The sequence below is a fragment of the Crinia signifera genome, chromosome 4 (assembly GCF_055691185.1).
Source record: "Crinia signifera chromosome 4, ASM5569118v1, whole genome shotgun sequence".
Classification (NCBI taxonomy): Eukaryota; Metazoa; Chordata; class Amphibia; order Anura; family Myobatrachidae; genus Crinia; species Crinia signifera.
In genome coordinates, this window is record NC_139220.1 from 264000364 (window position 1) to 264028258 (window position 27895).

The 27895-nt window shown below is 45.2% G+C and overlaps 1 long non-coding RNA gene across 1 annotated transcript in view; it reads right to left on the minus strand.

Moving 5' to 3' along the window:
• Positions 1-27644, minus strand: part of LOC146072580 (uncharacterized) — a 58296-nt gene extending 30652 nt beyond the window's left edge. Inside the window, exons 1-2 of the long non-coding RNA XR_014473198.1 lie at positions 27511-27644; positions 16999-17095 (exon numbers count right to left, since the gene is read on the minus strand). This is a non-coding gene — a long non-coding RNA (uncharacterized LOC146072580). The remainder of the gene's footprint in view (positions 1-16998; positions 17096-27510) is intronic.
• Between the last annotated feature and the right edge of the window lie 251 nt (positions 27645-27895).

The window sequence follows — 27895 nt, forward strand, 5'->3', positions numbered from 1 at the left end:
CAGCATTGAGTTAAACTGTGGCATTTAAAAACAATATTCAAATTATTCCAAGGGGCTTAATGTGTGCTCAGGGCTGTCAAGAGAGCAAACAAGTCTGGGTACTGTGAAGGTCGTTGCTGTTGCAATCACGCCCCCTCCCCTAACACCATTTGAAACTCCTTGTGTCTCTTAAAAATAGACAAGGTTCATGGAAAATAAAACCAAGAGTGCACCTGTTATCAGGACTTATGCCTTTTACCATCCCTAGGAAAGTATTGACCATTTTGATTATTGGGCGTGATAATTATCATTCTGACTCGCCATGAGCACTGGGACAATACATCTTTGCTCCGGCATGAAGACAGGAAAATTTGATTTTTGCAAAATATTTTCACTGTTCCTTTTGCAGTGAAATAAATTGGCAGTGAACAAAGACCTGATTCCAGCAGAAGAAATTATTGTATGTCCAGAGCTTGATAAATGAGGTCCCCATACTAGTGTATGGGGACACCACGCCAGATCAGGGGCCAGATTCTCCAAGCTTCAAAAGTGATAAAATGGAGAGTGATAAACAGCCAGCCAATCAGCTCCTACCTGTCATGTCACAGACATCTTTAGTAGGAATATAAGTAATTCCGTTAGGAAAATATTGAGTTTGAGGTGGCGAGAAGACATCCAAGATGAGATGGCAGAGAGGCATTCAGAGACTCGGCCAAAAACCACTGGTGACAACTCTGAGGTTGATAGATTTGAGCATCATCCGCATATAAATGATACTAAAATCTGCTATATGAATAACTGTTAATAAATATTATAATAAATAAATAATAATCTCAACAATTACGACTGTAAGTTTTACCTTTTAAATTACCAACAGAATTAATTGCAGAGATTCTGAGGGTTCACAGAAATTGCTCCCTACTACATGTATCCCATAGTCTGAAAAGTAATGTAGCCTACAACGATAAGATTGCATTGTCCCAGCTCAGTGTTAACCAAACTTGTCTGCTGTCTTTCTGAATGTCCAGGATACTCCGTATTTTTGAGAAGTTCAACAGGACTCCATGAGAATGATCAGCCGCTGGGTCTTGTCCGCTGTACCGGTAAAGTGGGTGTTCCGGGGGCTTAATGCTGCCAGTTCTCATTATAATTGACCCCCCTATTACATGATGGACCTCTCATATCCTCCTGGTAGAGTAAATTTAAAAGTATGTAAGTATGGGTTACCTGTATCAAATGCCTATTTTCCTATAGAATGTGTGCTTGCGAGCAGGGCCCTCCAAACTTTTTGTACATATGTTGTTACCCAGTCTAATTTTTTTTTTACTTTTTTCTTCCCAATTGCAAAGTGCGATGGAATATGTTGACGCTATAGAAATAACTGTTACTAATTAAACAAGCTATAGTAAGGCGATGAATACTTATGTTTTTATTTTTAAGTGCAGAATTCCATTCTCCACTGCTACTGGATGCAGTAAAATACAATATACAGCAGAGGCATAACTCTGGGAGGCAATGGAGTCACCTGCCACCGGGCTCCTGCTCCCAAGGGGGCACCTCTCCTCCCCTGCAAGTTTGAATCAGTTAATTGAAAGCTGTCAATATTGCTTCTGTGGCTGCCTCCCCCTCCTAGCAGGACCATAGACATCACATTTAAACATAATATAGATATGTCTACTATTGTAAAGCGCAACGGAATCTGCTGCGCTATATAAGAAACTGTAAATAAATAAATAAATAAAATATCATACATACAGATACACACACATGTATACATATATTTATATAAGGTGCTGTGTGTGTGTGTTTGGGTGGGGGGGGGCACCAATATTTATCTTGCCTCCGGGCAACTGGGACAAACTTATTACTATGAAATACAATATAAGAAGTCCTCTTGAAGGTGTGTGTCCATATAATAGTATAAGGCCAAGGCTCTTTTTTTTTTTTTTTTTATACAGGAACACCAAGGTGGCTGCTGGTATCCTTATACTACACAGTAAAAGCTGCGTAACTCCTATAATACTGAAACAGTCATTGTATGCCAAATACAGTTTATTATTTTAATTACCTCTGTATTAAATTATGTTTTGGCGTGCTTTGGTGCATTCTTTGTTTAAATTACCTTTCTTAATGAGAATATTGAGAGCTATCAGTTAAACAAGGCTCCAACAAGCAATTATTTTATGTAAAAAAAAATCAAAAATTAAAGGGCTGATTTTATTGTAGAAAGTTCTCTGAGGCAAAATTTTCAAATTCAGATAAAACAATTTGTCCTGTACGACATACTAATAAAATGTGATACAAAGCATATTTGGGATGCGTATGTGCTTCTGTGTGTGCCCGGTAGTCAGACAAGAGAACATAAACCAGGGATGGGGAACCTTTGGCCCTCCAGCTGTTGAACTACACATCCCAGCATACCCTGCTACAGGTTTGCTATTTGGCCATGCTAAAACTGTTTTAGGACATGCTGGGATTTGAAGGTCAACAACAGCTGGACGGCCAAAGGTTCCCCATCCCTGACATAAACCTTTATACAGAGGACTGACTACACAGTGGCCACTGACTATGGGGGTTATTCTGATTGATTATCAGGGCTGCGAATTCGCAGCCTTGTGAGTCCACCAACCCCGCCTTGCGAATGGTGGCCTAGCCACCAACCATTCACAGCGTGTGTTTGCACTCACTGGCTGCGAATGGATGTTTTACGTAAGAATCCATTCGCAACCTGCGGGGAACACCAACATCATTTGATGGTCGCCGACCATCGAATGACGTGGAAGGCACACCACATCTAAGGTTGCTCAGAGCAAGCTTAGATGTGCGTGTGCACTCTGAAGGAAGTGGGTGAGCAGCTGACATCCGGTGATGTCAGCTGCCTGCCCCCGCACCCGCGTCATCGGCCCATTAGCATGAAAATGCACACTGTTCTTGTGGGAATGCCCAGGACACGTTGGATGTTTCCATATGCAAAGTCATCTATGTTTATAGGTGGCAGCAATGTGTGATGGAGGTCAGACCGCACAGTGAATAGCTTTAGCAGGAATTTGAATATTAACCAAATAGACCAAGCAAATGTTAATGCAGTATAATGCAGCAACATTAGGTATGAGACAAATCTAGCCAGGGGCAGGTTTGTGTGGCAGTGGAACTGTGGTGGTGACTCATCAGCTCATAGTGGCACCCACATAGATACAGTATGTGGCACCTGTTATGTGACACAGTCCCCCGCTGGAGACACTCAGGGTTACATCCTTACTGTCTAGAGCAGGTGTAGATGTGTGCGTATCAATGAACTCATGGACACCTGTGCAGCTTCAAACAGGTGCGTATTTATTCCAGCTCTGGCTAACACTGACTGACTGTCCGGCCGGCCGTGTGACCGGAAGTGAGTCATACCTGGAGACTACAAAGACCAAGATGCACCACATGCATCTACATCCCCCCTTTTAACTGGAAGGACACAACATGCATGGACATAACCAAATGCAAACAAAGATAAGGATAACGATGTAAGAAAAAGACTAAACAATAAAGTCCTGGAATTTTAGATTAGGCTTGGACACCCGCCCGGACCTGGTGATGGTGTGTTGTGAACCCATGGGATTGTCCTCAGCAATTTGGGAGGGCTCTGGGGCACTGCCACCGGTATGGTCTCTGGGATGGGATCGTCCAAATGATGTGAATCATCACTAGCATTGGTTGCAGCAGTGGCAGTTACTGATGGACCCGGCTGTGCAGAGTTCTCTTCAGCCACACTCAGCAGCTGTTGGTGGTTACGCTCATACAACGCATTGTCAGACTGCACCACATAGCTATTTGGACGCTCTGCTGGTCGCTGCACCACTGCTGTTCTATCGAAGCCTTGTTCAGTCTGTATGCAGACAGGTTGGCCTGGAGAGAGTGAAGGCAGGTGATGTGCCGATCTGTCATAGGACGCCTTGGAGCCTGCTCTGCGTCTGTTGATGCAGTCACGTACCTGGGATTCCACTCTGGGTTGCAAGAGCTGCTTTGCCATGGGAAGTACTGTGCGGGTGCGCTGTGCCAACAAACACTGTGCAGGGGAGGGTAACCCATCTCTGGGTGTATTTCTCAGGTTGAGTAGGGCTAGGTAGATGTCTGCGCATTTCTCCATCAAGTGCTTTGCTGAGCGGACTGTTCGCTCTGCCAACCCGTTGGATTGTGGATAGTGAGGGCTGCTGGTGATATGCTGAAAGTCCCAAGTATTTGCAAACTCTGTGAACTCTCTGCTCTTGAATTGCATGGCATTATCGGTGATTAGTTGCTGTGTAGTGCCATGTGCTGCAAAGTGCCTTTTAAGTTTTGAAATTACCATAAGGCTTGTGGTGGTGGTGAGATTTATCTCGAACCAGCCTGAGAAAGAGTCAACAAGCACCATATACTCCTTCCCCCTCCATTCAAATAAGTCAGCTGCCAGAAGGTAGGTCCGGGATGTTGTGGAGCAGCATGGGCTCCCGTGGCTGATGTGGACGTAGAGCATTGCAGGGGGCACAAAGAGATACAGACCGTTCAATGTCACCAAACATAGAGGGCCAGAACGCAGTTTCCCGGGCCCTGCGTTTGGTGGCCTCCAGGCCTGCATGTCCATGATGCAACTGCTGTGTGTATGATGACTGTAGAGCAGCTGGGATCACAAAGCGGTGACCTCGCATGATGACACCATCAACTATGGTGAGTTCATCCCTCATACAAAAGAAGGGACGCAGACAGTGGGGCAAGTCTCTGGATGAGGGTGGCCAGCCATTGAGAATGACAGCAGCGAGTCGTTGGTAGAGCTCATCTGTGCTAGTGGCTGCACGCAGCTCCTCCATCCGTTTGGTGGGAAGGACTTCCACAGCCATGACCTCAAACTCGTCCTCAGGACTAAAACAAAAGAAATTAGGTCTTTGGCGCTATGGGCCAGGTGCTGTATCTTGTACCCCTGCAGCCACCGCAAAAGAGGATTGCCACCCTCTTAAATGACCAAAATACAAAGAAATATGCGGGGCGCTTAGGGGTGAACAAGAAATAGAAAATTTTATTAAAAACAACACAATAATGAAACAAATAATTAATGACAAAAAAACATACAATGCATTTAAAAACACATCAAATGGTGCACCATTTATACCTAACTCTGGGATATAGTAACAGCCAGAGGTCGGAGATTAGTTCTCAAAAATCAGAGAATTGAGTCCCAGTGTGACTCCTGGTTTATAGCTGTAAGCGTCCAGGCTGACAGTTCAGAGCTGTGAAGTACATAGACTTCTGTGGCGTATGGCGCTAATTTTTTGGGGTGCCCGTGCACGTGGAAGGCAAGGACTTCTGTCGGGGGACTGTTTGACAGTGTCCGTCCTGCCTCCACCGTAAGCTGTTTGCACGGCACAATAGACAATGAATGCAGTCAATGTTTATTTGAATCTGCGCCGCAGCGCTGGCTCACCCCTTGTTGCTGCTCAGTAGTCTCGACTGGTTCTCTCAGTCAGTGTTTAGGGAATATCCTGACAGCAGTCGCCTCCTTTAAATGCAGGTTACCAGGCTGATTGACTTTGCACGGCACTCTGTCGCTTGGTCCGTGAGGGCGATATGCGTCTGCCGCTGGTGAAAGGAGCAGAGTCAGCTCTACAGTTGCAACTGTAGAGCTGACTCTGCTCCTTTCACCAGCGGCAGACGCATATCGCCCTCACGGACCAAGCGACAGAGTGCCGTGCAAAGTCAATCAGCCTGGTAACCTGCATTTAAAGGAGGCGACTGCTGTCAGGATATTCCCTAAACACTGACTGAGAGAACCAGTCGAGACTACTGAGCAGCAACAAGGGGTGAGCCAGCGCTGCGGCGCAGATTCAAATAAACATTGACTGCATTCATTGTCTATTGTGCCGTGCAAACAGCTTACGGTGGAGGCAGGACGGACACTGTCAAACAGTCCCCCGACAGAAGTCCTTGCCTTCCACGTGCACGGGCACCCCAAAAAATTAGCGCCATACGCCACAGAAGTCTATGTACTTCACAGCTCTGAACTGTCAGCCTGGACGCTTACAGCTATAAACCAGGAGTCACACTGGGACTCAATTCTCTGATTTTTGAGAACTAATCTCCGACCTCTGGCTGTTACTATATCCCAGAGTTAGGTATAAATGGTGCACCATTTGATGTGTTTTTAAATGCATTGTATGTTTTTTTGTCATTAATTATTTGTTTCATTATTGTGTTGTTTTTAATAAAATTTTCTATTTCTTGTTCACCCCTAAGCGCCCCGCATATTTCTTCGTCCTCAGGACTACCTGAGTCAGTGGAAGGCAGAAATGCTCTAGACAAGGCATCGGCAACATACATTTCCTTGCCGGATTTGTAGACAACGTCCAAGTTGTACCTTTGGAGCTTGAACATCATGCTTTGTATGCGGGATGAGGCAGAGTGTATGGGCTTTTTCAGAATGGTGATCAGTGGTTGGTGATCTGTTTCAATCACAACAGGACATAGATGAAATCATGGCAACGTTTGCAGGCAAAAACAAGCGCTAACAGTTCCTTTTCAATTTGTGCATACCTGGTCTCCGTGTCAGTGAGGGTCCTGGATGCAAACGCCACTAGTTTGCGGTGTTGGAGGCAGACGGCCCGAGGCCATTTTGTGAAGCATGAGCAGCAAGGAAGACAGGATCATGCACATTGAAGTACTGCAAGACTGGCGGGTTGGTGAGCATGGTCTTTATTTGGTTGACAGCAGTTGTGTGTGTGTCCAGCCAACACCATTCAGAGTCCTGATGCAGTAACTGCCGCAAAGGTGCAGTGGTTTCGCTGTACTGTGGAAGAAACTTGGACAAGTAGTTGGTCATCCCCAGGAAGTGCTGGAGTGCCAATTCACCTGCTGGGAGGGGCATCTGCAGGATGGCAGAGACCTTGTTTGGGTCTGGCAGGACACCTTTGCTGGTGAGTACGTGGCCCGCGTATGCCACCTCCGTGACTCTGAATCTGCACTTGTCAGGGTTAAGCTTGAGACTGAGGGCGTAAGCCTGTTGAAGTACCTGGTGTAGGCGTTGATCATGCTCCTCTCTGGTGCGGCCCCAGACAAGGATGTCGTCAATGATGATGTCACAGGGGTAGCCAGCAAACAGTTGCTCCATACATTGCTGGAAAACTTCGCTGCCTGTGGTGATGCCATAGGGCATGCGAAGGAAGACATAGGGCCCAATGGGGGTCATCAAGGCAGTGAGCAAAGAAGAGGCTCTGTCCAGAGGAATCTGCCAGAACCCACACTTGGCATCTAGAGTGCTAAAGATGGTTGCACCTGGCATGTCAGCAATCACTTGCTCGATGGTGCAGAGTGGGTGGTAGGGGCGTAGAAGTGCCTTGTTTAAGTGTACTGGGTCAATGCATACAGTCCCATCCTTTTTAGCAGCAGCTACCATTGCAGACACCCATTGTGTGGCCTCTTCAATCGGTGCAATGACACCTAGCTGCGTCATTCCGTGTAGCTCTTGGATGATTTTGTCCTTCATTGTAATGGGGACTCTGCGGGGAGCACAAACAGTGGGGGCAATGGAGTCATCCAGCCTCATGTGGTATGTGATCGGTAGTTTTCCCAGTGTACTGCAATCAAACAAATCTTGGAAGTCTTTCATTTCTGGGACAGTCATTTGGATGGCGTGTACGTCAGGCCCCAGTTTTAACAAGCCCAGTCTCATACTGTCCGGGAGGCCAAGCAATGATTTGACCTGTTGGTCCACGATGTGGAAGAGCAACTCAGCATGGGTGAACTGTATTCGCGTGGTGCCAAGTGTGGTGATGACCTGGCCTCCATATGCTATTACAGTAGGTTGATTCTGTCCTGTGGGTTAATCTGTGCAGCAGGGTCTAGCTTGCGTAGTTGTCTGCGTGACATGATGTTGCACTTGGCCCCTGAGTCTATCTTCACTGTGTTGGTGTGTTTGGTCTTGAGCTTTATAAATATTTCTCCCCTCTCATCAGTGTGATCGACACTGTCACAGACTGTTGTGCGGGCTGTGTTGTGCCCCAGGTCTGTGTCTACCTGGCTGACCTGCCTGGGCGTGTGGCTGTATCGGGGCTCTAACTGCTGCTTTGTGGGTGTCTGGTCTTTAGAGCGACAGCACCTGGCGAAGTGGTTCCATTTGCCGCATGCATTGCAGCGTTTATCATATGCAGGGCAGTTCTGCTTGCCTGGGGGGTGCTGTGCTGCGCAGTTCCCACATGCGGGTGAGCGGGGTGCGGTGGCCGCCATGACACATACTCAGTGGTGCAAGTAGAAAAAATGTCATAGTGGTACTGTCCTGCACACCGAAGGTGCGCAGCCCCCCAAAAATGGGTGTGGTCATGACACTAGGGGGAGTGGCTACATGACAAAGCATTAGAACATGAACAGATAAACTACAGAGATATTACGTGCCTAAGGCGTGCGGACAAAATTTACACAGTAATGCCTGTTAGGCGTCACACACCCAATACATATGCCCCACACCATAATGCCCGTTACACATTATGCCCCACACCATAATGCTCATTGCACCGCACAACTGATGCCCATTACTAATATGCCCCCCACAATGCCAGATATGCCCCCACAGTGCTAGGTATGCCCCCAGGGCCAGATATGCCCCTACAGTGCCACACATATGCCCCCACAGTGCTAAGTATGCCCCCAGTGCCAGATATACCCCCACAGTGCCACACATATGCCCCACAGTGCCACAGGTATGCCCCCACAGTACCAGATATGCCCCCACAGTGCCACACATATGCCCCACAGTACCAGATATGCCCCCACAGTGCCACACATATGCCCCCACAGTACCAGATATGCCCCCGCAGTGCCACACATATATGCCCCCACAGTGCTAAGTATGCCCCCAGTGCCAGAAATGCCCCCACAGTGCCACACATATGCCCCACAGTGCCAGATATGCCCCACAGTGCCAGATATACCCCCAGTGCCAGATATGCCCCCACAGTGCCACACATATGCCCCCACAGTGCTAAGTATGCCCCCACAGTGCCAGATATGCCCCCACAGTGCCAGATATGCCCCCACAGTGCAACAGGTATGCCTCCACAGTGCCACACATATGCCCCAAAAGTGCAACAGGTATGCCCCCACAGTGCCACACATATGCCCCACAGTGCCACAGGTATGCCCCCACAGTGCCAGATATGCCCCCACAGTGCCAGGTATGCCACCACAGTGCCAGGTATGCCCCCACAGTGCTAGGTATGCCCCCACAGTGGCAGATATGCCCTACAGTGCCAGATAGCATAGTAACATTAATTTACATCCATCCAGGCTGATGACTGACCAGCAACAGCAGCCCCCAGCCGACTGGTTAAAGCAAATGACAGGCAGCTATTGGAGACAGAGAGAGAGAACTTACCCACTGCCTGCACGCACTGGGCGTCCTGTCACGTGTCGCGCCGTCCTCCCGGAGACAGTGGCAGCTGCTGCCAGAGCCAGAGGATTCCGCAGCTTACTCCCATCCACGGTCCTGCATGGTCGGGCTGCGTGGCGCCGGCGCCGCATTCAAGTTCTCTTCCTCCTCTTCTGCCGCAGACAGTCCTCTGCGCTGCGGCAGGCACATCACCCGCGATCCTGCGCATGCGCAGTGATCGCGTTTCCGTTCAGTTTTATGGCAGTACGGGGTACCGGCAAAATATATCTTAGCGGTACGCCGTACCACCCCGTACCGCTACACTTACAGGCCTGCACATACTTCAGCGTCCCTCTTCAACTCCCTTGTGCCCTTTTCTGCCTGCTCATGGAGCATGCATATTCTTATGGTGGTTTCTAGCGTGAAGCCCTTTTCCCTTAGCAGCTGTGCACGTACCTTGTCGTACCTTGTACCTTGTGATGCCACACACGATTCTGTCACAGATAAGCTCATCTGTGAGTGCCCCAAAGTTGCACTTCTTTGCCAGTAGTTTTAGTGTGGAGGCGTATGATTGCACTGTATAGTCGCCCTTTTGATTTGTGCTGTTAAAGATATGCCTGTCCATGATGACGTTCTTTACCGGCATGCAGATTTCCTCAAACTTAGCAAGTAAGACCTCAGGATCCTCTCTGCTCTCTGTGTCCGCGTATATGAATGCCTCTGATTTGTCAACGGCGTCTGTGCCTGCGAGGTTCAGCAGCGTGTATGCTTGTACCTTCTTTGACTTGTCTGATAAGCCCGCGATGCAGTACACATGCCATTCTCTCTTGAATCTGAGCCAGTTGTCAGCGATGTGTTCGTCGAAAACTAACGGGTCAATCTTCCTCAGCCCATGTGCTATGTTGATCCCATTTCTGACACCATGTAGATGTGTGTGCATCAATGAACTCACGGACACCTGTGCAGCTTCAAACAGGTGCGTCTTTATTCCAGCTCTGGCTAACACTGACTGACTGTCCGGCCGTGTGACCGGAAGTGATGTCATACCTGGAGACTACACAGACCAAGATGCACCACATGCATCTACAGAAGGGGTGGCTAAACCAGTCCTCAAGATCTACAGTACCAACATTCCATGTTTTCCAGATCACCTAGCTGATGAACAGGTGCAGTCATTACTAGCTGTCACATTTTCAAACATGTGCTGCATCACAGTCTACAGATCCACAGGTGGCCTGTAAAACATGGACTGTTTGTAGATCTCTTGTTCAGCCACCCCTGGAGTATAAAGGAAGGTACGCATGTGCAGTAGGCACATTGGGTCAGAGGTCAGCAGTGCACCTGCATTACTATGTGGATGAAGGACCGGAGCCACGCAGAGTACATACAGGACAAGCAAAATGTTTACAGGCTGCCTATAATAATGTAGTTGTCATGTGACGAGATTCCATTTCAAAGAATAATTGATTTAAAAAACTACCCCAATATTGTGGTACACAACCCATCATCTATATATATATATATATATATATATATATATATATATATATATATATGTGTGTGTGTGTGTGTCTAGTGTCCGTGAGTCTCCGAAACACTGCCATCTGCTGGCAGAGAGTAAAACTACAACTCTTTCTCACACATCCACAAACACAGAAGGTAGCAGCAGACTAGCTTTCGAAGCTTTTGCTTCAAGCGGGCTTACTAGTAATAAAATAATTTCCGAATTGAATGATATACCAGAAGTACTGTAGCCAGTTCTCAGTCTGCATGGTGGGTACATGTGTACATACAGACGGTTACAAGGCACACCTGTACTGCAGCACAGATATTTATGAATATAGCTGTAAGTTGGTTTTACGGCGTAATATAAACACTCTGCAGTCAATACTGTGAGGTACAATGCTTCACAATAACTTTCAAAAAGTACAGTCGCTACCACCAAGCAGTATTTCAGCGTAGTAAACATTTCCCGGATAAATATCTGCAGACGTGCAGGGCAGTGTCCACGTAACAGTATAAGTGTCAGAAACTTCCAGGCTTCTAGCTGCTGCTGTAACTGCCTTTCCAATAACCTCTCATTATATTTTAATGTTGTTGTAACTTTATGGTTTAATCAGTATTTGCAATTTGTTTGTCGTCCAGGATGTGATAAAGTTGTTTCACAGGTACCTGTCCGAAGCCAAGGGCCGTGTGCAAAGCATTGTGGGTCTTGTTTTATAACGCTTATAAAAACCAGGCAATGGAAAACTGACAACCCTCTCGTTTTTATCAAGTGTCTAATGCAAGAGGAAATTAAGCCATACATTAAAGGCGGATTATAGTGACACACGGACATTTAGAGACACTCTTCCCTCCTGGCTCATCCAATCCTTGCAGGTAAAGGTTGCCTCCGAGGCGCTGCACTGAAATGTTATTTATAAATCCTGCATTGAAACAATACCTTCTTTTTTACTGTAGCTGGCAAGAGCAATTTATAAAGCAATGAACAAGTGGCAGAGCTTTCTGAAAGAGCGAACGAGGGTTTCCATCACGTAAACTACAATATACTTGGGATGTGCTCTTGGCGGTTACTGATGTCGGTATGAGATGGCAACTCGCCGTGAATTTGGTTGGGTGTATTTACTGATGAGAAAGCGAATGTTATAGAATGTTACACGGTTTTATTACTTTGCTGTCTGCGGCATTATATTTTCTTGTCCTTTGTGAGGAAAATCATATTGAATGCTTTGTTATGTTGGCTACGGGGAATTGTATACATACAGTATTTATAATTGACTGTTTTGTCAGCGTCGTGGATTGTTTCTCACTGGATTGAAGCCAGACTTTATACGATGTGAGGTGAACATTCCAGCTCTGCAGTAACAAGCCCGTCCTTATGGTTTGGTCTGGATTTCGCGGACAGGTCTTGAATTTTTTGATTCGTTCCTCTGGCGTCGTATGGCCCTTGTGTTATTTTTTTATTCTTTAGGCCGAAGACATTCTACAGAGAGCAGTTTCCGAGTTTTGCAGATTACTTTGTTTCTTTTGCACGGTCAGTCTATCTAGCCGTGTCCGCACCTTTTCTTTGAGGTTGTTGCCTCAGCCTTGTAGTCTGCAGTGTCAAGGTCAAATCCATGACCCCTGCCTCCAAGCTTGAGGCCAGACTCTTGTGTTCTTCAAAGTCGTTTCCGAGAAATGCGTCATTGTTATGTCGCTTTGAAAACCACGATCGTCGACTGAAATAATATTTTATTAGGCGAATTCTTAACGCAACGCATTCACACCCTTTGTCACCAGAATGTCAATGGTTTTGCAACAACATTAATCAAGTGCTCCTACAAAAACATAACGAGCTGGAAGACAATGCTCTCTTTTATGTGGCTTGTTTATAGTTCCTGTTCAACAACTATGTCATTAGTCATTGTGTCTGTGTGTCATGCTTAGCTAAGGCAGCTGTGTTTGACACTAGAGACCTTCTCTGACAGCGTTACCACAGCAGAACATACTGTATCTATGACAGGTAACTCAAGCCACACGTCAGTACTACAAGACTGACATTTCATTTCTACGCGCATCATGTTTTCTCCAAGCCTTACAGTTTAGCACCTTTTCCGTTGTCAGATAACACAACGCTTGTTTGCCAAGATGTTACAAGTATATAAGGAGGGATCAGGTAATGTTTCATCCCCCTTTGCCTCTTGCATAACCTCTGACAATGTCTCTCCTAGTTCTGACTGCAGTGGGAGCTATACTGTGAAATATTAATATCCTGCAACTTTGTCTCTGTAGGAGATGCCAGGGAGAGATAATTGTATTATTTAGCAAATGTTGGCACTAAAACCTTCCTTTTTCCTCTATTGTGGAGCCAATTCATGTGATGTGCTAGATAGGTTCCTGGAGCCCAGGGTAGAGTTGTTTATTAATATTCCAGCCAAATACTTGGGAGGTTGGCACGTGGAGGTAGAGTGTTTAGCCTCCAGGTCTTCTGCAGGAATTAGGGCTTGTAGAGGCGGCCAAAAAGCGAGTTCAGATCACCTTGGCTCTGTGTTGGGCCTTTCCCATTTGTTTCATACTGTTGCATTTTCATAAGCGCTCATATGCAAGGTGTATGTACTGCTGGGACATGAGTAAGTACCCGAGTTAGGTTTATTATAATGTTCTACAATTTCATGCACCTGCACAGATTGCACTAGAAATTGCCTTACAAAAGATGTTAAGTACCAAATATGGTCAGATTGCAAGCAGCGAGCGACTGCCTGGTGGTGCAGACTGCCAGTGTCCTGTCACAGATTTCTTTCTTTCAAATATTAATTTCAACTGTGCATGCAGTTTAGGATTGTGTGTAGACTCGTTGTACTGTAGTTGACATTAAAGCACATTTTGTCAACAGTTTCTTCTATGATGTGCTCGTCTGTGAGGATTGTTTCATTTCAAAACATCATGAGTGCACTACATTCTTGTTAGAAGCGGAGAGCGCTGCTGCATAGTCTCCAATGTTGGTCCTCAAAGGATTATTCTTCATTCCTTTACCAAGATGGCTGCCAGTACTGTTTGAGCTGTAGAGCATACAGATGGAGCGCCTCTCACTATTGCTCCGGGATCGCCAGAATCTGTCCACTGGCGATCGCCGGCAGAGAGGCGCTCTCACATGCAAGCGCGTCTCAGTTTCCCATCGGTTAGGGGGAGGTGCGGCAAGGCGGCAGGGACCCGGGGCGACCCTCGGCGAGGCGGCGGGGAGCCCCGTTGTAAGGGGACGCGCGCGCATCTCGTGCGCGTGCGTCCCCTTACAGCAGCTGGCGGGGGATGGCGGCTGGCGAATCTTCCGCCATCCCCTGCAAAGATGGCACGAGCTCCATCTGTACCTCCCAACTGTCCCGCTTATCGTGGGAATGTCCCAGCTTTTTGGGATGTTCCCACTCCCTCCTGGGGCCGGCAGTGTCCCACGGGTGTGTGTGTGTGGGGGGGCAGTTGGGAGTCCCCCCCTGTAATCATGAATAGACGCTGTGCGCACAGCGTCTATTTCTGCAGCCGGAGGGGCTTTGGGGATAGCCAGCAGCTAACGGAGCTGCTGGGCATGCCACCACAGTGGCGAAAAATGGGGCATGGCCTCGCTGCAGGGCTGTATGCATAGGCCACACCCCTTTCCCACTAGGTCACGCCCCCACATTTTCAGCGCATGCTCTTTGATGGACACAGAAGTTGGGAGGTATGGTAAAGTCTCTTAAGTTGTTGGTTGTTGGTTGTGCATTATGGGAATAGGCTGCACAGCCCCTGCCCTGCACCTATTGTATTTGGTGTAATGTGCGCTCTATTAGGTCCAAATGCCGCACATTACACAGGTGTAGATTGGAAGGCCTGTACAGTGTCTAGGAAGATAGTCAATAGGCCAACCCCAAACAGTCAACATGCAGTAGGAAAACACAGACAAAAGATTGACATGCACTAGGCCGACACAGGCAAAAGGTTGACATGCACTAGGCCGACACAGGCAAAAGATTGACATGCACTAGGCCGACACAGGCAAAAGGTTGACATGCACTAGGCCGACACAGGCAAAATATTGGCATGTGCAAAAGGTCAACATATGAGAAGGGCAACATGAGTTTTTCATAGTCTAGTTAGAACATACTTGCCTACCCTCCCGGAATGGGCGGGAAGCTCCCGAAAATCGATTCACCCTCCCAGGTGGGCAAGTCTCCCGCATGCCCCCCAGAGCCCAGCCCCCCCCCTCCCCCGTAGCCACTGAAAGAGGTGTCCTTTTCAAACCTTGCATGGTACATGCCTGCAATACTTGTTATTTATTAGGTGTTATATTTTAAATAAAAGGTAACAATTTTCCTGCCAGTATCTTTATTTCTGGTTAATGTTTTGTTATTACTTTTATGATACACACACACCACACACACACACACACACACACACACACACACACACACACACAGCCAATGGGAGGTTCATGACAGGCTGTGATATTTGTCTATATACTGCACCAGCATATATCTCTCTACTTATCACAAAATATCTCCCATCTCGACCACTCCGCTCTGCACAAGATCTGCGTCTCGCTTCTGCACGGATCACTAACTCCCATTCACTATTACAGGACTTTCATTGGGCTTCTCCCACCCTATGGGATGCCCTTCCACGCACAATAAGACTCTCTTCTAGCCTCCAAACTTTCAAGCATTCCCTGAAAACTCACCTCTTCAGGCAAGCCGATCATATTTAAGTTCTACACGCATAACCCTCTGAGGCACTTATGTATTATATAGCTTCCCTTCTGGACTTGTAACTTGGTGGGACTGCTATGCTATTACTGGTGCCTGTCCTTGTGTTTCCCTCTAATATCCCTATAGATTGTAAGCTTGCAGCAGGGCCCTCTAACCCCCAAATCTGTCTGTTGTTACCCAGTTTGTTTTATCACTGTCTACTATTGTAAAGCGCAACGGAATCTGCTGCGCTATATCAGAAACTGTAAATAAATAAATATATAGGAATTGGGGTCACCATAAGCAGTGGATCATTAATTTGAAATCAATAAAAAATGGCAAAGTAATTATTTGAAAGAGCCCATGCTCCTAAAATAGTGTGCACTGAATTATTATTATTATTTTTGTTAAAAATTACCAATATAGATTGTAAGGGATTCAGTATTGAATCCCGGCGGTCGGGATCCCGGCGTTCAGAATCCCGACGCCGGAATCCCGACAGCCGAAATGCCGACAAGGGGGGGACGTGGATCGCCCCCCCTTGCGGGCTTGCTGCGCTCGCCACGCAGCGGGCCTGGTGCCTCGCTACGCTCGGCACACTAATTTATTCTCCCTCCAGGGGTGTCGTGGACACCCCAGGAGGGAGAAAGTGTCGGCATTTCGGCGGTCGGGATTCCGGCGTCGGGATTCTGAACGCCGGGATCCCGACCGCCGGGATCTTAACTACATCCCATTGTAAGATTGCGAGCAGGGCCCTCCTACCTTTTGACTGTCTGTAAATACCCTGTTTGTTGTATCACTGTCTCCTTTTGCAAAGCGCAATGGAATATGCTGCGCTATATAAGACTGTTAATAAATAAGTAAATAATAATACTAAAACAACAACACATTTTTAAATAGAACAAAAAAATAGTTATATGAAATGCAAGGAGGCTGGAGTGCAAACATATATAGGGCGAGATGTACTAAGCCTTGAAAAGTGATAAACCTCCAACCAATCAGCTTCTACCTGACATTTTTCAAACCCAGCCTGTGACATAGCAGTTAGGAGCTGATTGGCTTGTCGTTTATCACTCTCCATTTTATCACTTTTCAAGCCTAATACATTTGGCCCATAGTGAGGCTGGAACTGAGCATTGTGAGCTGAGAAACTGTGAGCTAAGTCAGGGTTGCCTACCCTCCCGGAATGGCCGTGAGTCTCCCGAAAATTGGGTCCCCCTCCCGCCCCCCCGGAAAGGTGGGCAACCCTCCCGGATTCAGGGGGACCCCCACTGCGCCCCCCCCCCCCCCGATCGCGGCATCTCTCCCTGACCTCAGCAGTTAAATGCCGCAATCCGAGGGTCCCAGAGGAGGGGGAGGAGCTTAAATTTCACAATCGGAGAGGAGATTCTAAAAGTCGGAAACCCTGAGCTAAGTTCTCACACTAGATTGTTAGCCAGAACCCATACTGACCTTTGTCCTCATATGTGCACCTTTTCCTCAACCTTGTATGACCCTGCCTTGTCCTCCAGGCATGATTTGTTTGTGGAGGCTGGAATGCCGTGGCACCCTGCAAATAAACAATGATGATCATGATGTAGTTAGTGATTAGATGGGAGTGAAGCGCCATTATATGTCATTTAGCTCAGAAGAGAAGCAATAGCCTCCACATGTAATGTCACAGCGAGGGATAAAATAAAAAGTAATTAGGAGTGGAAATTGAGGATATGTATATTGTGGCATACCATCATATCTGGGGTACCATCCTTACTGTAAAAATAAGGATATCAGGAGTCACTAAAGAATATCCCTGTTTATAACAGCACTTACTGAAGGGGGCACATTATTCCTTTATAGAACACAACTTTAAATCAACAATTAATGACCAACTAATTCATAGGAAAAGCAAATATACAGTAATTGGCCCTCCACCTCAAATTAAAGTCAAATACAGGTGAGGTGAGTGCCAAGGGGCTCTAGGGCATGGGATGGCAATGATGATCTGGTAGGAAGTGCTGGACATGCCCCTGGTCACTACTCTCCCACTAAGATGGGAATTTACTAAGATGGGAGTTCTATTTCACATGGGATGTTGCTATGGGCAACCAATCAGATACTAGGCTAGATGCACTAAGCTTCAAAAGTGATAAAATGGAAGGTGATAAACAACCAACCAATCAGCTCCTGCCTGACATTTTTCAAACACAGTCTGTGTCATGACAGGCAGGATCTGATTGGATGGTTGTTTATCACAACCATGGTGGAGATGGTGCTCAGTGGGAAGTAGAGGAATTGTAGTCAGGTTACAGGATCCGCTGTGTTAAACCTCCTTATCTCTGGGAAGTTTGGGCTCCATTACAAAATTAACATACAGTATCATATCAGAGCGAATGCATTAAAGATGGATATATTTTTTATATTCCTTTACACTGTTGGCGTATTATGTGTAATGTATTATTATGCTGTCATGGAAACAGCTTCTATTATTCTTAAAGTAAAGATATGGTGCTATTATTACAATGTATACTATATTTGTGAATTGTGAGTTTTGATGTCTTTGCTTCAGTGTCCACTATACAAATATAAGGAGTACCATACTCCTTGCTTGTATTCGTAATGAGTATATAAAGTCACGCATCTCCGTAAGTGGCCACATCTAACAAGCACACAGGGCAGTAGTGAACGTGCGCATGTTTTCCCCTCTCCGTGCAATCGGGAGGATCTCATCTGTACAGTATCTCTCAGGGGAAGATGTATCAAACCACAGAGGGAGAAAAAGTACCAGCCAATCAGGTTCTTACTGCTATGTTACAATGTTACAGGCCGTGTCTTAAAAATGATAGTTAGGAGCTAATTTGTTGCTATTTTCTCTCTCCACTTTATCTCTCTCCAAGGCTTGATACATCTCTCCCTCAGTCGGTTAAAAAGGCATTTCTGGGTGATAAATGGGGGTCTACTTTGCAGAGGCATGCAAGAAAAACATTTGGGGGGGGGGGTGCCATGGAAGTGTTGTAGGCTGTAGATAGAGTTCTGTGCTAATCTGAGGCATGCATAGGAAGAAGGAAGGCCTTGCTCTACTCAGCATGGGTAGGTGCTAGTGCCAATACTAACAGTAGACAAAAAACGGTGGCCACTATTAGTGCATAATACTAACTGTAGAGGCCACGGTCATCTAGAATTGTCGACGGTTTGAGCACATAGGCCATAGGAGCATCTGTGTAGCAAGATAATTATGACACTGCAAATCCTGGTTATACAGTAGAGTAATCTATATTACTAAGAAGTTTCATCATGTCCTATATTCCTATTGTCTTATGTCCATGTTCTGAACAGTTTTCACTCTAGACACCTTTGTCTGTACACCAGCTATTAACATCTATGGTAATTAACAGCAGCGACTGGAGAGATGGGAGTATTATTCCAGGTGCTGTATTAAATCATTCTATATTTATCATGACATGTCCTCCTCCCCAGGGATGCTGTTAATTACCTTCCATGCCTTTGATTGGCCAGTATAGTACATTGCTGAAATATACAAATAAGAAGATTCCATCTATGAGGATTCAGAAATGTTTTAATGTATCTCTATCATTGTTTGTACAGTAGCAACCATATAATACTTTGCTGTGTAACCATGCATCCCACACTTTGTATTAAACTTGCATTTGATCCTATTTGCAAGCACCTGAGCAAGAAGTTTCATCCTTTTGGATTGACTTATCAAACACGGGGAGAAGATGTAAACTCTGTCAGAGAGCAGTGCTCAACGTAATGGTCTACTATCATGCATACAGACTGGGCTCTAGGGCTGCAGCCGAAGCAGTCCATAGAGGCACTCCCAATGGTACTGCCTTGGGTGACTGGCAGGTTGGACTTCCAATAGGAAGTCAGTGCCAGTCACAGTGAAGCCAGTGCAGTCTCACAGACATCTGGCTTCACTAGACTGAGAAAAGTGGTGGATACCTGCAGTGGTGGATTCAGTCCTGCAGCCCATAGGTAAAAACTGCCACTGGTCTGGACCATTGGAGCGACAGTCAATAGGTAGCCATCAAAATAGGTTTACATGCACAAGGTTTACACTGAAAAAAGTCAACATGAGCAAAAGATCATCATGAAAAGGTCAACACATAAAAAGGTTGACATGATTTTTTCTAAAAAAAATTGTGTCAATTTCGAAATTTAGGCCGACCTCTTTATGCGTTGACCATTACCACATCTACATTTGCTTGTGTTGACCTTTTGGCTATGTCATCCTTGTGCATGTCGACCTAGACATTGTCGACCTATCATCTGGATCCCCATCCCAAAAGGCAGAGGCGTCACCAGGTGTGGTGACACCCGGTGCGCACTCTGCACTGTCAACCCCGATGTGGCCAAAAAGCGGGTGTCCTGTTTCAGAGGGGGGCGTGGCCTCCCAAAAACACATTTATTGTCACTCCAGGGACATGACCTGCATCCACAGAGACGCTGGTTTCCTCTGTAGGTGGGGCTGTCTGCAGTGGCTGCACTTTGATGGTACCCCTTTTGAGAGTGACATCAGTGTGCGGGCCACACCCCCCCTACCCGCACCCAGGTAGTGACATCACTGCTAATAGGCTACATTGTGTAACCTCCTACATTGTGTAACCTCCACTCGGAGACTTGGCTAGAAGTGCACTCATGACCCCAGTGCTGTGTGGTATCCCCTATATAACATTATTGTACTTTTAAATGAAACGCAGATATATTATATCCAGGGTTGTTTCCTTTGTATTTTGACAATGATTTTCTTTTTTTTCTTTTTTTTTATAGCAAATCGGATTTTTAGTGGAAATGCAAACAGTACATGATTACCTTGATTAAACCCACTAAACATACCAAAACCATTAGTTCACCCCAGCCCTCACGATTTAATAAGACCTGTGGACGTCTCAATAATAGGTCCTCTGTGAAACCATCTCAGAAACAACAAGAGTTGAAATAAAAAACTGAATTTATTTCGGGTTTGTTTTTTTTGTTTTTCCAGGGAAAGGTCTATAAAACCTGTGACAGGTTTATGGACAGGGAAATATAATGCTGACAAACGACCAACTAATCAAGTGGAACATGTAATAAATCATTAGTGTGTCATTAAGCTGTTCCAGAGCTGCATTGACGGGTCATTACTGTGTCACAATATATCTTCTACCAGCAAACAAAAGCAAGCAGGGCATGTTGGGAATAGGATTACAGGGGAAGCATCTGTCAGTGCTAATTAGGAATTAACCACACTTCTTAATAGTGGGGAAAGTCAGAGAGCAGAGCCATGCTTAGGAGGGAAACAGGCTGCTTCTTGGTGGTATTATGGAGGGGACAGACACACGGAAACCATCTCATGGAAAATAAGTCATGCATTTCTTAGTTTGATCTCTACATTTTATTTCAAGGGGAACTGGGACTTTCCGGGACTTGTCATTTTGGCAGAAAGTGGAGGTGACCCTGGGGAGGCGAATCATGGTCTTCCTGCTACTGAATAACCTTCCTGCTGAATATTATCACTCAAAAAGTCCCAATTCTTTCCCAGTTGCCTGCGGTGTCAGGCGAGGTCAACATACAGTAGTCCAGTGGTTCCCAAACTGTGTGCCGTGGCTCCCTGGGGTGCCTCGGGACACATGCAGGGGTGCCGCGGCTTGGTGGTCTAGGACCAACTCAAATTATTAATGGTTAATTATTTATGAGCAAAACAAGTGCTGGTAGCTGGCAATCGTAGAATGTGTACCAACAGAAGCAAATCCTGCCCTTTACCACATAACTGCCACTAAGAATCGCATATAAACCCAATCTAAATTAAAAAAAATTGACCTAGGGGTGCCGTGAAAAAAAGTCTGATTCTCTAGGGTGCCGTGAATCTAAAAAGATTGGGAACCCCTGCAGTAGTCAATCAAAAACAGACAATCCATTTAGCTGCAGCTAGATAACTGATGATACATAATCCTTTTTTATAACATGACATGACATTTGGTTCTCCTAGGAAGAGAACGGTTCTCAGACTCAAAATGGAAGAGACTGTCGGGTGCAAACATTTTTACTATTCATTAGGAGAAGTTTGGTTGGTCAGCAGGATTATTACTATTATTATGATTCTTTATATAAGACCACAAGGGATCCGCAGCACCTTCCTGAGTTCTGGTTAAATAACTACTTTTGCAACCGTATACAACATTAAAGTTTACTTTTGTAGCATGACATTAATAAAGGAGTTGTCGGGCTGAATAGGACACCCCACATAACATTTTACATTTGAGTGGTTGTTGAAATATACTTTTAATGCAATGAATTTTGTTCTAAAAGTACCTGGTCTAATGGAATGAAAAAGTCAAATACACAAACCAGGGTTGGCCAGGAGGGTCCCAAAAATTCTGGTCACCAGCCCCGCCCCCGGGAAGAGAGTCAAGCCTCCCAGAATGCTGTCTGTCTCCCGCGACCCCCTCATTGGCGGGGGTTCGTGGGACCAAATGACTCGAATTTGGGGCATGGCCACAAGGACGGAATCACACTGGCCACACCCGAAACACATCATCCCCTGTAGATCTTCCCCCACCCTGTCCGTTTCCATCCTGTCAGCAGCCCCGCCCCCTTCCTCAAAGAACTGGCTGCCCTCTCCCGGAGAGCGCAGCCAAAAAGTAGGTAACCCTGACACAAACAGTAGTAGTAAAGACTTCATACAATATACAATATAAAATACTGTAAGCAGCAATTATGCTAAATAGTAAAGTAAGGTTAAGAAATGAAATAGTTAACTTAGTGAGGGGGATCTTGAAGTACGTAGTAGTAATATAGGTTGCATATTTTCAGGTGGATCTGCAAAGCATGGAGCAGATTTATTTTGGGGCAGTTTCAAAAGCTGTGGTGAAGGCATACAGACGTCTGCAGTTTTTGGTGCTCAGAAATGAGCCATGGGAAGACTGAGGGCCAGATGCACTAAGCTTCAAAAGTGATAAAATAAAGCAGGGTTGCCTACCTGACCCTCTCCTTCAGGGAGGAAATGCTCTGTTCCTGGACCTCCCTGGTAATTTATGATTGCCATCACCTGTGGTGAAACACCATTCTTATCAAGTACTGTAACTAGCTCCCCACAGGGGATGGCAATCATACATTACCAGGGAAGTCCAGGAATAGAGCATTTTCTCCCTGAAGGAGAGGGTCAGGTAGGCAACTATGAAATAAAGAGTGATAAAAAACCAACCAATCAGCTCCTGTCTGACATTTTTCAAACACAGCCTGTGACATGGCAGGTAGGAGCTGATTGGCTGGCTGTTTATAACACTCCATTTTACCATTTTGAAGTTTGAACAATCTTTGCAGCTTACTGAGTAAACCAGAATCAGACCCACTGTTCTCTGGGGTGTATGTATATACTTACCATGTACATTTTCAGATTTTGCTATTGTATTGTTTGCATATCTTTAGCACTTGCAGTAATAATCTAATGTCATTAGGATCATTGTCCTCTAAGTTCTGCATAGTGGACTGTTGTGTACATAAAAGGTCTGTGTCTGCAACATGTATGCTTTGAGGAAGCTATTGCTAAGCATTAAGTGCGCTCAGGGAGGGGACGGCCTGACACTAAGTGTCTGGCAGGCTGAGCGCTATGCCTGGGAGATAAGGGTAATTTCTAGGACAAGCTCTTGTCAGCACAACGGAGAATTGCTAACTTAAGCAGAAAAGACTCCACTAAAGGAGAGAGGGGAAGAAGCAGACAAATCTTGCTTGTATATCTGGAGCTGGGAGCAGGAGCAGGGTGCAGGCAGTAGTGATAAAATGCCTTCAGATTAATGGTAAGGATGAGCCCAGGCGGGGAAATGGATCAGCGACTGACAAGGTGAAAGCTGGAGATGTTCTTCTGCAAATGAGAGTTTTTTTTATCCTTCACAAGGAGAAGATCTGTATAGAACCGCAGGTAGCGTGTAACCTCTTCCATGCTGAAATGGCAGAGGCAAAAGTGACTACAACGTGTGATGACATCATCGTCCTAGAACATGTCACAGGAAATGTACAGAGGAACTTCCTCACCTGTACACTTATACTACAAATTACTGTGTGCCAAACAACTGGTTATGACATCTTTATTTTGCAAATGACACGTAACTGTATATATTGTCAATACTTTTCACAGACGGGGCCAGATGCACTAAGCTTTAAAAGTGATAAAATAGGGAGTGATAAACAGCCAGCCAATCAGCTCCCGCCTGCCATGTCACAGACTGTGTTTGAAAAATGTCAGACAGGAGCTAATTTGCTGGCTGTTTATCACTCTCCATTTTAGCACTTTTGAAGCTAACATCTGGCCCCTTATGTGTAATGAAGAGCTTTAAAAGTGTAAGGATTAATTGGAGGATACCACTAAGGGTCACGGCAAGGTAGCAAGTATTAAATACAGTATCCCAGCAGGGTATATGTAGTTTAGCAGAACTCTTTTATCTTCATTGATATTGTTATATATATTTGAATAGGAGTCTTTAAAAACCTATGCAGAAACATGGAATTACCATTCCTTACACTTCTGAAACATGCCATAAGGAAAGGGCCTTTTGCCTGAAGTGCAGTTCCAGCTGTCTGAAAGTCTAACCATGCAAATCTGCCTCTTGTTGCTCTGGTGGCATTCATAGACAGGACGACCCACAAGACTATGGCACCCGAGAATCCTTGCACTTCACCATGATGCATGGCCATGCCTCCTTTACACTTTGCCCGAATGCACAAATTGAATGTCAGGGCTGAAGTTTCGCCCCAGTTTGCCCCAGACCGCACTCTGTTGCTTATGCACTTCAGTATGAAGTAGCCTATTAAGAGGAATATATAGAGTATCCAACAAAATACAAAATACAAATGGAAACACACTGGTGCTAATACGTTACTTCCCTTTTGTATGGGATAGAGATGGTATCTTTCATATGCCCCACAAGGATAGAGATGGTGCGTACCACAACTCACACAGGGATAGGAAATGCTGCTCCTATCAAGGTTTCTTTAAACTTGTCACACCGCGGAGTTTCAAAAACAGGGGTCTTTATTACATAAATCCAACAAACAGGATGACATACAAAAATTGAGGAATACACCTGAACTCCTAGAAATTTCGACAGGGCCGGTATAAAAACCAAAAGTCTACAACCTGGTGGAAAATCCGGATTTTGATCCCAGGATGTGTCTTGACAATGGGCCACAGTCGTCCAGTCTGGTACAGGTCCTTCCTCCTCCGCCCCAACGTGTTTCGATCCCAAAGGCCTTGTTAAAGATCCTAGTATTTGGGATCGAAATGCGTTGGGGCAGAGGAAGAAGGACCTGTACCAGACTGGACGACTGTGGCCCATTGTCAAGACACATCCTGGGACGAAAATCTGGATTTTCCACCAGGTTGTAGACTTTTGGTTTTTATACCTGCCCTGTCGAAATTTCTAGGAGTTCGGGTGTATTCCTCAATTTTTGTATTTGTCATCCTGTTTGTTGGATTTATGTAATAAAGACCCCTGTTTTTGAAATTCAGCAGTGTGACAAGTTTAAAGAAACCTTGATAGGAGCAGCATTTCCTATCCCTGTGTGTGTTGTGGTACGCACCATCTCTATCCTTGTGGGGCATATGAAAGATACCTTTTTGTGAAAGAAACGTCTCCCTTTTCTGTGAGTTGGGGTACAACATCACTTAAAGATACCTTTATAGGTTTTCTCTACACATTTTAGATGTGAGTTGGGGTACGCATCTAGTCTCCATAATTACCTTGGTGGAAGGACGTTTCACACCCAAATTTTAAAGACACGGGTGGAAAAAGAAAGTTACATCTGAGACGTGCCTCACCATATGTTGTTATCATATTCCTTTTTTCTATGGAAATTTGTGACAAACATCCAAAAGTATCCTGTATCTAAGAAATCGATTGTGGTTCCTGTGAAAAATTTCCAAAAGGAAAAATCCCATACAAAAGGGAAGTAACGTATTAGTGCCAGTGTGTTTCTATTTGTATTTTGTTGGATGTCTTGTATGTAAGGAGTGGTGTCTCCTTTCATTTGTTGAGATACACCGGCTGCTGCGCCAGAGGGCGGTCCACTAATTTTTTGTTGAATATATAGAGTATGTCCACACAATGCAAATATTGTCTATATTATACATGGTCCCTTCACTTTACTTCCAGAATTCGGTTATGGTATAACTTATCGACAGTCAGGATTCCAATGGTATTTTTTTGACATTGGAATCCCGAATGTCAGGAGCCCCACAGGGGCGCCAGCGCATTGAAGCCCCTTGCGGGCTCGCTGCGCTTACCACCTATTCTATTCTCACTCTATGGGGGTCATAGACCCCCCATGAGGGTAAATAGCCCATGTAAGTTGGGATTCCGACTGCCGAGGTCCTGATGGTTGGGATTTCCGACGTCAAAGAAACGACTGTCAAAATACCGATTGTTGGTGAGTCATCCGGCACCCCATAATTCACCCTCCTCTTCCTGAGGCTGGTTTTTCTATATCTAATAAAGGTGCTGTTGAACTGTATAATGTTTATAGGATGATAATTTGCTAACTGTCTCTGTTGATCATTTGCACTATATACCCAGTTGTATTTGTGTTGCTTTTTTTACAGAATGGCTATGGTTCTTTACAAATACACTGCTCTCTAATAATCATACAATTCAACTTTTATGACCCTGTTTTACACACATCTTCTACAATGGCGAGAGCCTTGGGATTTTATATATTTAGTCATTGAGTCGGCAGGTGTACACACATATGGGGATTTGGAGTAAATTAACTCAAGTGTTCTTCCAGTGTTTATAGGAAACTCATTGGCATAAACACCATTATCAGTGATTCTACTATTATTTCACTTCTAAATTACCAAGCTTCATGTAGCCATTTATTTTAATTACCGAGGTCTATACAGCTTAATTACTGTTTGTGTTTTCGGTGTACTGGAAATCTGATTGGTGCCAGAATTAGCTTTAAAACCCAGCAATTTAAAATGACATGTACCCTTTTCATGTTTGTAACATAATTCAAAGTGCAGTAGAACATGTAGAATGTAGATTGTCTTAACTGTTTTGCAGCACAGAGCTTATTGGAATGAAATGAAATAAAAAAAACGTACAAGTCAGATCCCCTCCTATATTTAAATGAATCGCCGTAGATGCTGTTTCTACTGTCAGTAAAAAATGCTAGCAATCAATACATTGGTAGAGCAGGGATTGGGAACCTTTGGCCCACCAGCTGTTTTGGAACTACAAATTCCCAGCATGCCTTGTTACAGTTTTGCTATGTGGTCATGCTACAACTGTTGCAGGGCATGCTGGGATGTGTAGTTCAACAACAGCTGGAGGGCCGAAGGATCCACATCACTGTTATAGAGCAGTCTTATTTTATTGTATATGTCGCAGATGTCCTACATCTTTTCCTACCCAAGAGCCATATTCACAGCCGAAATCTTTCATTAAGCCACATAAATAATATAGAGGATGAAAGATGACTATATATTGGAAATTAGCCTAGTTTAGTAAATGTAGATTTTTTGCAAAAATTTTTTAAGATGGACACAATTTGTATTTTAAATGTGAGTATAACAAATCTGTGATGATACAATCCTATTTAAACATCTGGAAAGTTCACTAACTCTTCATCTAACTCTTTTGCGTTATTTTAGTTGGACTCTTTCGGTATCCCTTTAAATATGCTACAAGGTGTATCGGTCATGAAGGAAAACGCAGGGGGACAGTTTTGGGGCAACAATATAAGGAATACATCAAAAGGGGAATTTTGTCCTTAATAGATCACTCATGGATCATAGTATTGACACCACAATGTTGACAGTTATGATGACAACAGTGTTAAAATGTCAACAGGGTACATGTCAACATTCTCAGAGTTCTGCAGGTAGAAGGGTTAGGGTCAGGCTGCAGGGGATTAAGAGAGGTTTGGAATAGGCACTAGAGGGAGGGTTAGGGTAGGGATTTTGGTTAGGAATAGCAGAGAAATGTTTACCAGAGGATCGAAGGTCTAGCCCAGAAGTACGGTCGCCCTATCGACCATTACGCAGGGTACACGGGCACTGCCATGCCTCAGCTTGATAGTGAGTGCTGGAGACTAGAGCACTCTTCACTTGGTCTCCTGTGTCCATTTCACAGCACTGAGCATGCTCTGGTGAGTCCCCTAGTGTTAGATCTGTGCAGGAAGGAACCTGATGACTCAGTTTCTTCCTCCACTGTCTGAGAGAAGTGTGACACTGCTGAGCGTACAAGATAATTCAGGATCTCTTTGCTGCTAAGGAGGAGACGTCCATCTCTGGCCATGTCACTTTTCATAGTAATAAGTAAAATAAGATGGCGACACGCATGTGCAGTACCGTCTCTGCTTGCCATCTTGCTGT